This window comes from Fringilla coelebs (assembly GCF_963513975.1).
Source record: "Fringilla coelebs genome assembly, chromosome: 2".
In the NCBI taxonomy this organism is placed as follows: Eukaryota; Metazoa; Chordata; class Aves; order Passeriformes; family Fringillidae; genus Fringilla; species Fringilla coelebs.
The window spans coordinates 33,507,562-33,519,865 of record NC_140029.1 but is presented as its reverse complement, the minus strand read 5'-3'; positions in this window follow the sequence as shown (position 1 = coordinate 33,519,865).

Genomic DNA, 12,304 nt, shown 5'->3' with positions numbered 1-12,304 from the left:
GGGATTCTCCCGAGAGCTAAATTTGAATGTAATATTTGCATAACAGGCAAAAATGTCTTACAGTGCAAAATCCTATTTACTCTGTATCACCAGCACAGTATTGAAACAAGACTCTGAAAAGCTGAACAGCAAAGCTGAATTAATACATGCAAAGTAATTTTCATTTACAGGGTTATTTATTTCGCACTTTTCCCATTATTATCATTTTTTACTTTGTTGCACTAATATTTTGGATGTACTAGAATTAGTGACATGTTAATTGCTACTGTCCATTTTGATGGACATTAATGCTTTAAGGTTCAAACTCTAACTTAATTTAGCCCAGTAGCAGTTCTTTCCAGCTAAACTAAGCTAACAAGACTGCCATGTAGATTTAGTAGCAGGTACTATACGCCAGTGAAGTCAGGGAAAGCATCACTTAGAGTCAGTCTATCAAAATTGTCGGTCTATGTGGTGATTAATCTACAAAACATCCAATGTACCAAGCAGCTGTAAAAGCAATGGGACTGATTTCATTTTGGAATTAGAGTAGTGAAATATTCAAGCTGTATTGGATGTCCTCATTGCTACTGAAATGCCACTTGACCAGAGGCAGCAGCCAGCAAGCCTTTGTTACATGCAGAGGAGTTAGTGCCATGTTAGCTACTGAAATGAGAGCTGTTTGCAAAAATGCAAAACTTCTGTCCATATGTAGTTTTGACCACTCAAAGTATCACCCACTAAGCCACTTGTGACAGCTATGTAAAGTAGTTGGGGGGTCTGTTTGCAGCTCATCCTTTAAAGAACCAAGATATTGTCTACTTTTGCCCCTGCTGGACTCTGTCAGGGAAGATAATTTACAGCTAAGACTTTGAGAGACTCTTCCACAGAACAGCAAAAAGATGCTAAAATCAGATGTAACATATGATTTCCAAAATGTTGAAGATAATTAAAACTTATACTAATTTCTTAGTATATGGAAAATCTTCCAGAATACATACAGCCATGTATGTTTCAGCATCTCCTACATTACTATACCTGTAGGTAGGGGATTGACATAGTGGTGACAATTTTACCTCAGCATTGTCTCTAATACTCTGGACAGTTGGTAAAAAGTGAAAAATTAGGGTGGGAGTGGGTTGATGTGCAGTAATATTTGTATGGGCAGGCCCTTTTAGCTCCTCCCTTTTGTTTCCAGTTCACTCTATGACAGCAGAGCTTTCCCTCATTTACTCTGTGAAGTGTTCTTGTGACATAACTGCATTAAATGGTGGAGCAACTCCCTGAACAACTTTTGGACTGTGTTCTGAATAACTCCTGTATCTGCTACCCAAAAGGAAGGATATAAGCAAATTACTATTAATTGACCAGTTAGTGAACAATGAAAATAGGCAACACAGCCTAAATTACTATTCTGAAGTAATTTTTAAAACAGAGGTTTCTGGAGCTCTTCCTCAGGGCTGGAGAAGTAGAGAAAAATCTCACTGTAGAAGAGTCTTCAATAAAAAGTATCTCCAAGTGAAACTCATGTTGGCTTGCAGGTCTGAGAAAAGAGATGACATTGGGATGGTGATGACCCCTCTCTGGTGACCAGTGACAGCACACATGGAAATGGAATGAAGTGCTGTCACGGGAGGCTTAGGTTGGACATCAGGAAAATGTTCTTCACTAGGGGCTCACCACTGAGGTGGGTGTCCATTGGGATGGCCAGCTCCCCAGGGGAGTGGTGATGGCACCAACCCTTCAGGGTCCAAGAAGTCATATGGCCAAGTTTTAGGTAATCCTGTGAGAAGCAGGGAGTTGGAATTGATTATCTTTATGCATCCCTTCCAACTTTAGAATAACATAAAATATCTTGATATTCGATGATTCTATAGGCTTAAAGGATATGTTTTTGCCTTACCAAGTTCCTAAGTAGATTCAGTAACTGTTCTGTTAAATATATTGTCATCTTATATTTTGGAATTAAACTATTTTCCTAATTATTGTGTACATGAGAAATACATTATGATAGCTTGTTATTTTTCTATTAAACAATGTTAAGTTAATATGAAAAGAAGCATTGTGTTTGTAGTAATATTTTTCTTGAGGTGACTAAGGTTAATAAATCTGATTTAAATTTAGGCATCATAATTCTCTGTTAAAAAGTATTCTGATAGTGAAGAGAAGCTTTAATGACAAATTTGAACTAGCATCTTCTGAACAGAGAACTTTACAATCAACACATGAATTGCTAACCAAATCTAGTTTGTAATGTCCTGCGAGTAAGCCAGCTGTAATGTAATGTAACAGGACTAACATAACTGGAGGGATTGTATTTAACTTATTAACAGAATTTATTTCAGAAATGAGATGAGAGTCCTGTGACCTCTCTTCTTAATTAAAAAAAAAGAGAGAAAAAGAGAAAAATATTGCAATTTTTCTTAATGGCCACAGAAAAAACCATGACAAGAGTTTACTCTGAGCATCATCTGTATATGTCCATTCTTTCAGCCTTACAACCTTGCTTTAGATTGCACTTCACTGTCTTTCTTTCTTGTGTAGTGAGCAGAAGGATGCCTGTACTTCTCAGTGCAATTCCTCTGTCTTGCTTTGGGGTAGGATGAGTTGCATTTGAGGTGTCTATCCCTGGTCACTGACACTAGAAGTAGTCCAAAGGACTATCTCAGAATGGATAATGCTAGCTAAAATCAATCCTACCTGTACTTTACAGCAGTGTATGTGGGAGGAGAATTGATGGTCACTGATTACAATAAAAACATATGCTTTAGGAGTACTATATCTGATATTTCTGTATTTTATATGCACAATCTTAGTGACATACCTCCAATTATATCTAGTTTTATACCCATGTAAATCAGTTCTAACTGATTCACTGCAGGTCAAACTTTGTGTCTGCAGCTGTATTTCTCAGACAAGAAGTGAATACAACTGCATATTTCAAATGGGATTTCAGCTGTTTGTCCTCAAAACAGGAAGGAAGATGGTCACAATTTGAGTAACATAAAAGTAAAGTGATCTTTTTACCTATGACATATTGTACATTAGTAAAATATTAATAAGCATCACTAATATCAGAATCAGAACTATTTAAATGTGACAGGCTGTAAAACAAGATTTACTTTCTGACTCTGCTTTCAAATGCAGTATGTTACCTTCAAAGCCAGTTTCGATTTTTTCAGGTTCTCCTGAGGCTACGGTAATAAATAATAGTACCAAAGAGAAAAATGAATTATCAAGAAACTGAAAAGAATTTAAAATACCATCAGTAATTGAAATGGTTGATTGTATGAGTGATAAAGGAAAAAACTAAATATCACTCTTGTCTTTAATGGATTATGGTGAAAGATAAAGTCCTTCTGGAAAGAAGCAGGAGCAGGAATCAGACTCTTCAGGTGGTGGAAGATGAGTGTTTGGTGTTCTGAAATGCATGTGTACACAGAGCCAGAAGTGCACCAAATTTCTAGGGGTCATTTGTGTGAGTGGCAGGGAAGCTGTAGAGAAAGGGCTCTGAGCTGTGTGATGAAGCAGGACTGCTCCCACCACAGCGTGGCTATCACAGCTTTCTATCACAGAGGAGCAGTCTGTCAACCTTATAGCAAAGTTTTCATAAATGTTTGTTGAAATCTTCTATACTGTCTGCAAATACTGCAGTAATTTGAAATTGATACAGATGAGGAGATTCATAGCAGCGGTTTGCCAGGCTCTAATTTACTTCAAAGGAATATAAATAAGGCAGATTTCAAAAATACTGATAACTGGTATGTTGAGTCTGATTTTTCAAAAAACTCACATGTTGAAATGATGTGTCAGAGACAAATCTGTGGTCTGGTTGAAAGGGCATGCACAACTATGGCTCTGAAGAAAGCATTAAATGATGGGCCCGGGTCCTGTGCTGTGTTCAGTGGTGTAAATACTTCTGTCCTGAAAGCAGAAAAGACAACAGGTGCAAATGCTGTTGGTTGCAACAGTTTATTGTTCTTGTAGCCAACATAACACAAATCCACAGAAGACCCAGTGCTGGAACAAGCTGAAGCACACATTGTCCCAGTAGATTGTTTTCCTTCCTGTTTGAACTCATTTAATTTTAGATCACTAACATTGTTGGCATCCCAACCCTAAACTTTATGGCGCAATTTACATTATTAACATATCTGAAATATCATGCCTTTCTCCCTTGAGGATAAAACAAGTTCCTGAAATTGTAATATGTGGGGTTGGCACAACAGAAGAGCTGCAAAAAACTCTTTTTATGAAAGGGCATGCTGGAGAAGCCCAGCAGAGATTCTCCACAACAGTTTTTACGCCTCTCTGTAAACAGAGCTGTGGACAGTTGCCTGATTCATTAAGACAAGTAGCCCGATGTTATTTTGGGCTCGAATTTATTTAAAATATTAAAGGATAGACCTAAAAATTTGTCTTTATTCCCTTCTCTCCTCCCCCACCCTGGCCATTATACCTGGGATTGTGCTTTGACCCACCTGCCCCTGACCTTTCTATTCCACGGCTTTGCCCCTCCCAACATCCTGTAGCCAGGACAATCCATGGCAAAAGATGAACTTGTCCTAACTTTTTCTTGTTTTAAAGTAAATTCGTTCTTTTTTCCTTATGAAGCATTTTGGTATGAAAGGATACCATATGGCTCTAGGTTAGCAAGTCCTTTCTAGAAATACTGCTTCCTTTCCTGCTTAAATGAGTAAAGGTTCCCTATCAACATTCGCAAAGGATTTCCCTATACACTGAGCAATGTATAAAAGCTAAAGCAGTTTTGGCCTCCTTCCAGGCATTAGGAGAAATACAATACTCAGTAGCTTCTAAATGGAAAGAAGTAAAATTAGCATCCCACTTCCTTCTCATATACTGGGAGATTTTCCTTATGCACTGATTATTGGCTAAAGGTTACTGTTCTCATCTCTATCTAATAAAATTTCTTTCTGCTGCAGCTACCCACCCTAACTAAAGGGCATGAGCCTTTTTTATTTTTGAGATCAAATAGATTTAATGCTTTTTCTTATTTTGGAAAATCACTTTCATTTTGGTTCTAAGTTTTCTGCAATGACCTAGCTTTGCATAATAGATTAGGAAAAAGTTGCCATTTGTGTTTAAACTCAAACTTCAAAATGGTCTGGCTGCTGAAAGTGCCTACTGAGCACCCCTCCATCATTTTAAATGATTGTGAAGCACTTGTGTTGCATTGCCCACTGAAGGGTTAATTTGCAAATTTGAATGCTGATATTTGAATACTGATAATCTATTTCCATGGTATTAGGACAATTCTGCCCTCAAGAGATAAGTTAGTATAACAATGATGATGCATTTCAATTTCCAGCGTAATACCATGTTGAATTTTTCCACCCTTAGCATTTCCTTGTTGTTTGGGGGGATTTTTAAATTACATCTTGACCAGTTTGCAAATCTAGTATTTGTAGGTGAACAGTTTTATGAACATACTTTAGCACTAAAATAAATCATTAGACGGTATTATTAGCTAACCTTATACAGAATGTTCTTGTAATTGAAAAGGCCTTTTAAATGCAAGCATTTTCTTCTTGGCTCTCAGTTGAGGATTGTATTTAATTTGAAAATGATAGACAGCCTATGGAAGTTGATATTTTCTAGTATATGGAGGATGCTATTTTTTAGTGTATGGAATATCTATATATATTATTTTTGCCATCTGAATTGCTGACATATCCATTACTGTATGTCAAATGTTTTTAATTTCAACAGGTCTGTAATGGGTATCTGAATATGTCATGTATGCTTCCAAAGCCTCATGAAGATCTGTCTAGTGGGCATACTCAAGCTGGCATTTCCAAAGCTACTTTGCAAGTCAGAGAACAACATGAATTCTCAAATATTTTATGAAGTGATTATTTTGAATTGATAATTTAAAGAAATAACACGAAGAGCCACAGAGAATTCTGTACTGCTGATATGTCTAGAAATGTAAAGGATGAAATCTAATCAGACTGGTTTGGGCTGTAAAGCAAGAGACTCCCTGGATAGAAGCACTGGGTCTGGCCTGGGGGAAGAAAAACAACTGTTCTTCTCTAATAGAAGACCAACCTGAAAGCAAGCTTCTGGGCCTGTGTTTTTCTGGAAGACTAAAAACTAGCGTGGTTAGCATTGTGTGAGTGAGGCTGTACATATGAGTAAGGTTATATATACCAGGCTGAATTTCTGAGGCTAATGAAGCTGATCAAAACATTACTGCGTGCTTTAACAAGGACAGGATTCACTTGAATATTAAAAATAATTAACTATGCAAAATGTAATTAACAATGAATTCTAATTAGCTACCTGTGGAAATTGTGCCTTTATTGTCACAGTTTTTTACTTTTTTTTTTTCCACTCCTCTGTACTCTGAATTGCTTTTCCAACACCACCTCTGCAACTGAGCTGTGTCAGCTGTGCAATATACTGTGATTCACACAAGAGTGTTCTCACAAAGAAAAATTGTCACAGGAGAAGAACTTGTTAAAATTTTGACTGTAAGCAATATTTTGAACTGGAATAATAAAAGACAGGGAGGGGTTAACCTAATTCTGTTTAATGGAGAAACAACAGTTTCCACAGTAGAACCTACATGACTGCCCAGTAAAGGTAGGAGTGAAAGTAATTGGAAGTAATAATGCAAAGGATATAGGTTGGAAGGTCCATTAGAGAAATGGAAGAGATGTAGCAGGGCTGTTACCACTGAAAATGAGAAAGGAACAGAAAGCCATGCACACAGATGGAAGATCTTGTTTCATTGTTCTGAGGAGTGTGAGGAAAGACAGGATACTGATTGCAAAAGGTTTGGGTTTCTGAACATGGAAGCTGCTTCCTTTGCTTGGTTATTCTTCTCCTTATGTAAATAATATTTATTCAGTAATGAAAATGGTTAGTAGAAAGTGCTATTGTGACTGTTTAGAAATACTGGTGAATATGGGAAAGGAGGAGAATCCTCTTGTGTCCTTACTGTTCTGTTTTCCCCCTGCAGAAAGCACTGGTGTGGCACAATAATACATATTGACCAATTTGAACTGATGGCATTCTTTGCAAATAACACAGTAAAGGAATAATGGGCTTTTAATTGTATAAAACTGAAATTTAGGCCAACTGCTCAGTTCAGAGAGTACTGAAATAATAATGGCTTATTGTAGAAATTTCTCACTTTCTTTGGGAAAGCCTCTATCCTTCAGAAGTAAGGCAGGGAATTCTTTGAGACTTGTTTCAAGCCTGAAGTGGACTGGATTTTGTGTTTTGTGTATAATAATACACAAAGGCTTCCAAACTTAGTGGGACAGCTCAATACAAATGGCTCTTGACAAAAAAAAAAATTACAAACAAAACAGGCATTGTCTTGCAGTGAGCAGCTAGGCACTGCCCTTACAGAGATGGTTTTGTGTCCCATTCACATGCATAATACTTCTTGATATTCACTAATGAGAGACAAAAACGCCCCACATTCCATTGCTGTTATAACTAGAATGGATTCCCTAGAGCGCACACATTTGAAATAATTATTAATTAGTAAAGATTTCAAGCTGACACTGAGAAGACCTGCAGGTAGGACTAGATGCTATTTTTATGTAAACATGTACTTGATTATTTTTGTCCCTTTTTAATTAAAAAAAAAAAAAGTCAAAATTGTTCTCACCATTTGTTCATTGGCTCTTATGGTTTTGCATTCAGTTACTTGAGAATGCAATTGCCTCAATTTTTGAGACTGATCTTATCAATGCTTATGCACTCATTTTCACAACTGAAATAGAAAGAAATATGGCACTGCCCATATTGTCCAAAGATACTTCTCTTTCTTCTGCCTTTCTGCTTCAGATTCTTGTGATAGATTTACTTTATTTGGTTAACATCCCTCCCCACCTCCTTAGGCTGGCCTGGCAGGGTTACAAATTGGAGGTGAGTGTACTAACAGCATGGAGGTGAGGGTACCATTCGTGCTACCAGCCCTACCTTCTCCAGCCTTCCGTGCTTTTCACAGATCCCACGTGCACCACCAGCCACTTTTCCTCTACATCCTGCACCTCCACAGCACCTTGCCTCTTGTAGAAGGCAGTGTGGTTCCTCCACCACATTTACAAAAAAAGAGAGGTCTCCTGCCCACAGCCTAACATTTTTAAAGTACTCTGTATTGTTTGTAGGCGTTCTAAGAGGTAGACCAGGAAATGTGACCCCTTGGTTTTAGTATGCCTTTCATTTTGATGTCTTTAATTTTTGCTTTAATCTATAATAAGACTGAATTAATCTAGAATATGCCTAGAAGTGGAGACAGGTAAATGAGTGACTGTATCTGAGCATGGAAACTAGATTTTTCCATGTCCAACAATTTCTCTGGAGGAAGTAAGAAAGATAGGGACAGATTTTGACAGACTTGTAGTGAATGCAGAGAGCTGCACCTAGCTCACTAGCCCTCTGCCCTGCAGCTCCTGAGGATGTTGGTGGCTCTAAGGCAAGGCTATCACAGAATCACAGAATGCTGGAACAGGTCTTAAAGGTCATCTCATTCTAAACCCCTTTGCCATGTGCAGGGACACCTTCCACTAGACCAGGTTGCTCAGAGCCCCATCCAACCTGGTCTTGAACACCTCCAGGGATGGGGCATCCACAGCTTCCCTGGGCAACATGCCTCAATCTCCTCACAGGGAAGAATTTCTTCCTAATATCTAACTGGGGTGTGCATTTGACAATCCATCAGATCCACTTAATGATTATCTTGAGTGTAAAGCAGGCTGCTTGAGCAAGCTGCAGCACTAAGAATGATGCCTGGGGAACTGATTTGCAGGATCATATAACCCTGCTTTAAGATGGAAATATGCATCAGGAGAGTGAAACACAAGGCTTAGAGTGGTAACATTTCAACAGTTTCTCTTGAGCTTGCCTTCTGAAGTCTGTCAGACCTTTATTACAGTAGCCAGTCTAAAGTGATACAGCTCGCCATCGTTATGTAAATAACATCAGAATAACAGCTATTGGTGGACTTAATACTGCAAATGCTCTGTACAAAGACAAACTTCAGGTTCCTGAGACTTCAAATTTTCTGATTATTTGAAAAATAAAATTGTTTTTAATAATGTTATCAAATAAATTATTCATGTAGTTGTACCAGACATACTTAGTCTCTGGGAAATGTGGTGGGTGCATATTTTTATAATTGAGAATGCCATTTGATATTGCCCCATGCTATTATAGTGCATTTCAAATGGAAAAAAAAATGTTCATCAGAAGTGAAATCTAAATCTGGATATCCAAAATAACCCATAAATTCTTCATAAGTATCTCTGTCTTTGAATTTCCATGGTTACTGCATCCAAATATGATTTTTGTTGAAGTGAGTGTATACCTGCTAATTGGATCAGTGATTCAAATCTAATGAGTTGGATTCTTGAGCACTTTTCAAATTCTTCACATCAGGAGTTCCAGCAAAGGCTATTGCCATCTTTTATTTAGTAAAAGAAAACTTCTGGACATCAATGTAGACTGTCTAAAGATGATAATCTTGAAAAGCCAAACCAGAACTAGCAATGAATGTTGCATATACAAATTATGATATTTAGATATGACTTGCAAATCGTTTTAACAAGCAGTAGGCACAACCAGTGGGCGCTGTGGTTTCAAGCAAGTTTTCATAATTCCTTTTAGATTTGGCTTCATACATAAAATATAGAATAATAAAATATCCTGACTTGGAAGGGACCCACAAGCATCATTGAGTCCAATTCCTGTGCCCTGCACAGGACACTCCCAAGAGTCACACCATGTGCCCGAGAATGTTGTCCAAATACTTCTTGAACTCTGTCAGGCTGGTGCTGTGACCACTTTCCTGGGAAGCCTGTTCTGTTGCCCAACCACCCTCTGGGTGAAAATCCCTTTCTTAATACCCAACATAAACCTCCTATGGGAAAATCACTTTCTTAATACCCAACATAAATCTCCCCTGGCAACTTCAGGCCATTTCCTTGGGTCTTGTCACTAGCCAATACAAAGAATTGCCTCTGCCCCTCCTCTTTCCCTCAAGAGGAAGTTGTAGGCTGTGATGAGGTCTCCCCTCAGTCTCCTCCTGGCTGAAGAGACAAAATGACCTCAAGGCCTACTCATACAACTTCCCCTCAAGGTCCTTCACCATTGTTGTGTCCCTCCTTTGACACTCTCTAAGAGCTTGATATCTTTTCTATATTGCAGTGCCCAAAACCACACACAATATTCAAGGTGAGGCTGCCCCAGTGCAGAGCAGAGCAGGACAATCCCCTCCCTTGCCCAGCTGGCCATGCTGTGCCTGATGCCCCCAGGGCATGGCTGGCCATCCTGGCTGCCAGAGCACTGCTGGCTCATGTTCAACTTGCCATCAACCAGGACCCCCAGATCTCCTGCCGCTCTACAGCATCTCGCTCCCCAGTCGGGATGCACATCCAGGGATGCCCCATCTCAGGTGAAGAATCTGGCACTTGTCCTTGGTGAAATTCATTGCCCGGCCCTCTGATTTGTCAAGATGTCTCTGCAAGGTCTCTCTGTTTTTGGGGGAGCCCTCAACTCCTTCCAATTTACTATCATTGGCAAGCTTACTTAGTATCCAAAGTCATTTATGAAAATATTGAAGAGCACTGACCCTAAAATGGAGCCCTGCCAGACTCCACTAGTGACAGGTGAGCAGCCTGATAAAACTCCACTTACTATAACCCTTTGTGTCTGACCCATGGGTCAGTTGCTCACCCATTGCATGTATTTATCCAGCTGACAATGAAACTGATGGGCCTGCAGTTACCAGGGCTATCCCTCTTGCCCTGCTTGAAAATCGGCACAACACTGATGGACTCCAGCACCTTCAAAACAATTTTCACAGGAGACCATGCTAACTAGTTCCCTGAGCAGCCTGAAGTCTGCTCTCCTCATATCCAGATGAGAAGTTTTGATGGCACTTTTCCTCCTGCCAACAGAGAATTTAAACTGGGTTGCTTTGGGATTGCTGTGGCCAGGACAGCCACCAATCACTCACCCTCTCAATTAGCAAACTGAAAAATCAAGGGCACCTTTCCTCGTCAGCTGCCTTAATACCTGTACCAAGAAGTTATCATCTGGGTGTTTTAGGAGACTTCTGGACCTGCTTGTACCAGCTGTGTTAACCCAGTTAACATCTGGCACGTTGAAATCCAGCATAAGGACAAGGGTGTTTGATTTAGAGGTGTCCCTTAGAGAATAATTCATCAGTGTTGCCGTCCTGGCTGGGTGACCTCCCATGATGACATCTGCTTTATTTGTCTGTCCCTTAATCCTTACGTTTCAAAGCAGTTTTTATCCCTGTCTGGATTATGTCAACATGACTACTTTCTTACCTTTTCAGTCTGCCAGGTAAGCCAAGAGTAAAGTATTTCCCATCCTGGTGCACTAACATGTAGGCATTTGGGAAGGTTTTTCAAAGGAAACTACTTTAGGTTTTGAAAGCTTATATTTTAAAATTTCTATGAGTAACTTGAGGAAATGGAGTATTTCTATATTTTTCTATACATTTTGAAGCATTTCAGAAGTTTTGTAGACTATTTAACTTCAAATGCCTACTGTATCTTGATTCAAGAGATATCTGTGATAAATGACAGACTAACCAGTTAGGTGATGGTTGCATTTTTTACTTTGAAAATGAAGCCCAGAGAATCAAATTCCTTGTTTTATTACAATGCTTCTTACATAATAACAACAACCAAATGTGTACCTTTGCCTAAATGCCAGCAAATGGTCTCAGTTCTGTTAGCATTTCATTGACATTCAGTCCGTGGCTTCATGTTGGCCAAAGCCAATAATATCCCATCTGCCAAGTCTTGCTCTACATTCCTAATTCCTTAGCTGCCAGGGAACAGGAGTCTAAGTATTGTGAGAAACTTTTGGTTAATTTGAATTTCAAACTACTAATGTACATCCCCAACAAACTTATGCTGAAGGATGATTATTTGCCTCAGAGCAGTTTCTCCCTTGAGCAATCAGTCAATATTTGCCTCCAGACTGCTGTCATTGCCTGCCACTAGCAAGTTCACACTTTATTCCCCAGCATCCTTATTCCTTCACGTGTAGTGCTATCACTTTACTGTTCTCAGCCTCTGTTCCTTTCCTAGTTACAGAAGATGCAGAGGAAGCAGAGTTACTGATGTCTTTGCACTGGTCTTTACTTACACGAAACTGATGCACAGGAAGGTCCACCTGAATATGTTTCTTTACCGTGTGGATGACCTTGCACAGGAACAGATTGTGCAGAGGGAGTCCCCTTCATTGGAGATACCCAGGAAGCATCAGGACAATAAGAGTCACAGTATTATTAGGGTTGGCAAAGACTTTG